Source organism: Salvelinus namaycush, chromosome 3, assembly GCF_016432855.1.
Source record: "Salvelinus namaycush isolate Seneca chromosome 3, SaNama_1.0, whole genome shotgun sequence".
Lineage (NCBI taxonomy): Eukaryota > Metazoa > Chordata > Actinopteri > Salmoniformes > Salmonidae > Salvelinus > Salvelinus namaycush.
Genome location: NC_052309.1, coordinates 92,988,937 through 92,995,164, shown reverse-complemented (window position 1 = coordinate 92,995,164; position 6,228 = coordinate 92,988,937).

The window sequence follows — 6,228 nt, the reverse complement described above, 5'->3', positions numbered from 1 at the left end:
GATCGCCGTGACCCCAACCAACCTCTACTCACTGGACCCTTATGATCACTCGATTAAGCATGCCTCTCCTTAATGTAAATATGCCTTGTCCATTGCTGTTCTGGTTAGTGTTTATTGGCTTATTTCACTGTAGAGCCTCTAGCCCTGCTCACTATACCATATCCAACCTTTCAGTTCCACCACCCACATATGCGATGACATCACCTGGTTTCAATGATGTTTCTAGAGACAATATCTCTCTCATCATCACTCAATACCTAGGTTTACCTCCACTGTATTCACATCCTACCATACCTTTGTCTGTACATTATTCCTTGAAGCTATTTTATCGCCCCCAGAAACTTCCTTTTACTCTCTGTTCTAGACGTTCTAGACGACCAATTCTCATAGCTTTTAGCCGTACCCTTATCCTACTCCTCCTCTGTTCCTCTGGTGATGTAGAGGTGAATCCAGGCCCTGCAGTACCTAGCTCCACTCCTATTCCCCAGGCGCTCTCTTTTGATGACTTCTGTAACCGTAATAGCCTTGGTTTCATGCATGTTAACATTAGAAGCCTCCTCCCTAAGTTTGTTTTGTTCACTGCTTTAGCACACTCTGCCAACCCGGATGTTTTAGCTGTGTCTGAATCCTGGCTTAGGAAGACCACCAAAAATTCTGACATTTTCATCCCTAACTACAAGATTTTCAGACAAGATAGAACGGCCAAAGGGGGCGGTGTTGCAATCTACTGCAAAGATTGCCTGCAGAGTTCTGTTTTACTATCCAGGTCTGTTCCCAAACAATTTGAACTTCTACTTTTAAAAATCCACCTCTCTAAAAACAAGTCTCTCACCGTTGCCGCCTGCTATAGACCACCCTCTGCCCCCAGCTGTGCTCTGGACACCATATGTGAACTGATTGCCCCCCATCTATCTTCAGAGCTCGTGCTGCTAGGCGACCTAAATTGGAACGAACATGCTTAACACCCCAGCCATCCTACAATCTAAGCTTGATGCCCTCAATCTCACACAAATTATCAAGGAACCTACCAGGTACCACCCCAATTCCGTAAACACGGGTACCCTCATAGATATCATCCTAACCAACTTGCCCTCCAAATACACCTCTGCTGTTTTCAACCAAGATCTCAGCGATCACTGCCTCATTGCCTGCATCCGTAATGGGTCAGCGGTCAAACGACCTCCACTCATCACTGTCAAACGCTCCCTGAAACACTTCAGCGAGCAGGCCTTTCTAATCGACCTGGCCGAGGTATCCTGGAAGGATATTGATCTCATCCCGTCAGTAGAGGATGCCTGGATATTTTTTTAAAATGCCTTCCTCACCATCTTGAATAAGCATGCCCCATTCAAGAAATTTAGAACCAGGAACAGATATAGCCCTTGGTTCTCTCCTGACCTGACTGCCCTTAACCAACAGAAAAACATCCTATGGCGTTCTGCATTAGCATCGAACAGCCCCCGTGATATGCAACTTTTCAGGGAAGCTAGAAACCAATATACACAGGCAGTTAGAAAAGCCAAGGCTAGCTTTTTCAAGCAGAAATTTGCTTCCTGCAACACAAACTCAAAAAAGTTCTGGGACACTGTAAAGTCCATGGAGAATAAGAACACCTCCTCCCAGCTTCCAACTGCACTGAAGATAGGAAACACTGTCACCACCGACAAATCCACTATAATTGAGAATTTCAATAAGCATTTTTCTACGGCTGGCCATGCTTTCCACCTGGCTACCCCTACCCCGGTCAACAGCACTGCCCTCCCCTCTGCTGCTACTTTCTTTCTAAAACTATCTGCTGAAATTGTTGCCACCCCTATTACTAGCCTTTTCAACCTCTCTTTCGTGTCGTCTGAGATTCCCAAAGATTGGAAAGCAGCTGCGGGTATCCCCCTCTTCAAAGGGGGGGACACTCTTGACCCAAACAGCTACAGACCTATATCTATCCTACCCTGCCTTTCTAAGGTCTTCGAAAGCCAAGTCAACAAACAGATTACCGACCATTTCGAATCCCACCATACCTTCTCCGCTATGCAATCTGGTTTCAGAGCTGGTCATGGGTGCACCTCAGCCACGCTCAAGGTCATAAACGATATCTTAACCGCCATCGATAGGAAACAATACTGTGCAGCCGTATTCATTGACCTGGCCAAGGCTTTTGACTCTGTCAATCACCACATCCTCATTGGCAGACTCGACAGCCTTGGTTTCTCTAATGATTGCCTCGCCTGGTTCACCAACTACTTCTCTGATCGAGTTCAGTGTGTCAAATCGGAGGGTCTGTTGTCTGGACCTCTGGCAGTCTCTATGGGGGTGCCACAGGGTTCAATTCTTGGACCGACTCTCTTCTCTGTATACATCAATGATGTCGCTCTTGCTGCTGGTGAGTCTCTGATCCACCTCTACGCAGACGACACTATTCTGTATACTTCTGGGCCTTCTTTTGACACTGTGTTAACAACCCTCCAGGTGAGCTTCAATGCCATACAACTCTCCTTCCGTGGCCTCCAATTGCTCTTAAATACAAGTAAAACTAAATGCATGCTCTTCAACCGATCGCTGCCTGCTCCTGCCCGCCTGTCCAACATCACTACTCTGGACAGCTCTGACTTAGAATATGTGGACAACTACAAATACCTAGGGGTCTGGTTAGACTGTAAACTCTCCTTCCAGACTCACATCAAACATCTCCAATCCAAAGTTAAATCTAGAATTGGCTTCCTATTCCGCAACAAAGCATCCTTCACTCATGCTGCCAAACATACCCTTGTAAAACTGACCATCCTACCAATCCTCGACTTCGGTGATGTCATTTACAAAATAGCCTCCAAAACCCTACTCAATAAATTGGATGCAGTCTATCACAGTGCCATCCGTTTTGTCACCAAAGCCCCATATACTACCCACCACTGCGACCTGTACACTCTCGTTGGCTGGCCCTCGCTTCATACTCGTCGCCAAACCCACTGGCTCCAGGTCATCTACAAAACCCTGCTAGGTAAAGTCCCCCCTTATCTCAGCTCGCTGGTCACCATAGCAGCACCTACCTGTAGCACGCGCTCCAGCAGGTATATCTCTCTGGTCACCCCCAAAACCAATTCTTCCTTTGGCCGCCTCTCCTTCCAGTTCTCTGCTGCCAATGACTGGAACGAACTACAAAAATCTCTGAAACTGGAAACACTTATCTCCCTCACTAGCTTTAAGCACCAGCTGTCAGAGCAGCTCATAGATTACTGCACCTGTACATAGCCCATCTATAATTTAGCCCAAACAACTACCTCTTTACCTACTGTATTTATTTATTTATTTTGCTCCTTTGCACCCCATTATTTCTATCTCTACTTTGCACTTTCTTCCACTGCAAACCAACCATTCCAGTGTTTTTTTTTTACTTGCTATATTGTATTTACTTCGCCACCATGGCCTTTTTAATATTATTATTTATTTATATATATATTTTGTTTGCCTTCACCTCCCTTATCTCACCTCACTTGCTCACATTGTATATAGACTTATTTTTCACTGTATTATTGACTGTATGTTTGTTTTACTCCATGTGTAACTATGTGTTGTTGTATGTGTCGAACTGCTTTGCTTTATCTTGGCCAGGTCGCAATTGTAAATGAGAACGTGTTCTCAATTTGCCTACCTGGTTAAATAAAGGTGAAATAAAATAAATAAATAAATAAAATTTACGAGATGGGATGGGATAAGTTGGTCTACCGAGCACACACAGGCCCTGGACTTGACACAATGCATTAGGCCTGAACGTAGGTCTGTAGAGACTTGGTCCGACTCTGACACAACCTATACAGTCCTTGCTTGCCTCACAGGCAATGGTTCAATAATTTATGCCTTCGCTTCATTGTCACCAAAAAGGTCATACCTCACCTTACTGATTAAGTCTATCTGAAACTTTAATGCGCACCCCATCCTCCACCGCTGATAACAAATTGATGCAGTGGCTGGTGGGAACAAAACAGGCAATACCCACGGATACCCATGGAGGTGGATGTTCAAGTCTTTTATGAACGCCATAAAAGTTTCAAAAAAAGCCGGCGTGTTAGAATGACTCAATGGGCTCAGTGAGCTCCGTGTAGGATCCCATGTATACGGACGACAGCACTGGCTCTTTTTTATCACAAGGCTTCAGTCCTGCTTTGTTAACATGTTTGACAGACAGTGAGAAATAGCACCCTCTTTTTCATTGAATGACACACACATCATGGATCATCCATTGAGCTACCCATTTTGGCCAGGTCTCGCTTGTGACCTCAATGGTCAAATAGGGTAGTGCTTATATTTGTCCTGCTTTACTGCATGTACAAGCAGGTAACCTGTACGGGTGTGAGACATGACATAAAAAATGTTTTTTTTTTTGCATATCCAATTCTCCCTGAGTGGGTTCACGGCCAGTGATCAGCGATCCTGGAGCATTTAGGATTAAGTGCTTTCCTCAAGGGCAGATCAACAGATTTTTCACCTTGTCAGCTCGGGGATTCGAATTAGGAAAATATATTTCACAGCGGTATAGATGGTACAATGATTCTCTACACAATGACTGCTTGTTTTGTCACATAAAATGAAATTAAGAAAACTATTAGAATTTTAGCAACCACGAAATGGCGGAGCGATTTCTGCATGTTGCACCTTTAATAAATAAAATTCAAAAGTGTTGTACCATTCCTACTCCAGTGGAGGCTGGGGGAGGGGAAAATTAGGGAGCACCTCCTCCCAATTTCTCCCTCCACCAGCCTCCACTGGCCAGTGCTAGAAAACTTGATCAGTCATCAAGAATAGTGAGAACAGGTGATTGGTTATAATAGGAGGCTAGACTACAGTAAGTAGACTCAAGCCAAATTGCATTAGTGATAATGCATGGTTGTACTGTAGACGAGACTACGCCTCAATCTGAAAGGTGCTGTAAAGGTCCACCCTGACAATGAGTTAATGGTATTGCTGTGCAGAGGAAGACAGGCACTTTGTGGACTTTTCCAAATGAGGGAGCAGCATCAGATACTGAGAGACAGTCCACTATTTGACTGGTTAGTCGTTAGTTAATGGAGGCCATTTTAGGAGGCCCGTGCTGTCTGGGTTTAACTACAAGAGGTGTTGGCAGACGTGTCCTAACGTGCACCTAATCATTATGGGTGTATAGGTAACAATTTGAGTGTAACAGTTAAGTTTGAGGGTCCGATTACAGGTGGCAGGATGACTCTTTGTAAAGTGTCCACATGCAGGGTGCTACTCAACATGTAGAATCGTCAATGAATGAACAGAAAATGATGGCCGATGTTCTGGTCAGAAGCAATAGGACGAACACCCACAGCATTTAATTGTTTGTTGGTACAGTGTGTTTCATCATTTAGTCCCCCTGACCCTTCAAGGACATCATAGACTTACTCACTTGCATGTGTCATATGTGGACTAAATATATCCCTTTAAGAGGTTGCAGAAGGCAAAATTGCAGCAGTTGTCCAACATTGATGACCAACAACAGTATATGTCTGATTAAACCATTTCCTTTTACTATATGTTTGATGAAGGACTGGGACTTAAGTGCTCTATTACAATTAAGGGATTACATTGATTATAAGTGTTGCAAATTCCCTCAAAATGTAGCTCTAGGCATTACGGTGTCCATAGTAGGACATCCTGCTGAGACTGAGGCTGCCCTAATATGGGTACCATACATGATGATTTTTGATTGAGAGTTCCGTGACTAAACCTCTATCTCCCTATGAGACAGTGAAAGTCAATTTTGAACTCATTTTTACCCAATTCAACCCCTGGTCCCTCTGACAGCGCAACTAGCTCTAGCCTAGCCGAGAAAATCTCAAGCAAAGATGTATCCGTTGTCCACTCTATTTGGTCTAGTTTTTTCTCTAGTTTTTCAAGTAATTTCTTCAAGTCTGTGTGACCCAGTAAGAGAATGATACAGTAGTGTTAGTACCTGCTGTGCTGGCTAGGCAGCGAGGAGCCAGTGCCGGTAAGTGTGGGTAGCAGATAGCTAACTGACACATTAGCCTCTAGTTCTACTGGCCTTCTAGCAGATAGCTAACTGACACATTAGCCTCTAGTTCTAATGGTCTTCAAGCAGATAGCTAACTGACACATTAGCCTCTAGTTCTACTGGCCTTCTAGCAGACAGCTAACTGACACATTAGCCTCTAGTTCTACTGGCCTTCTAGCAGATAGCTAACTGACACATTAGCCTCTAGTTCTACTGGC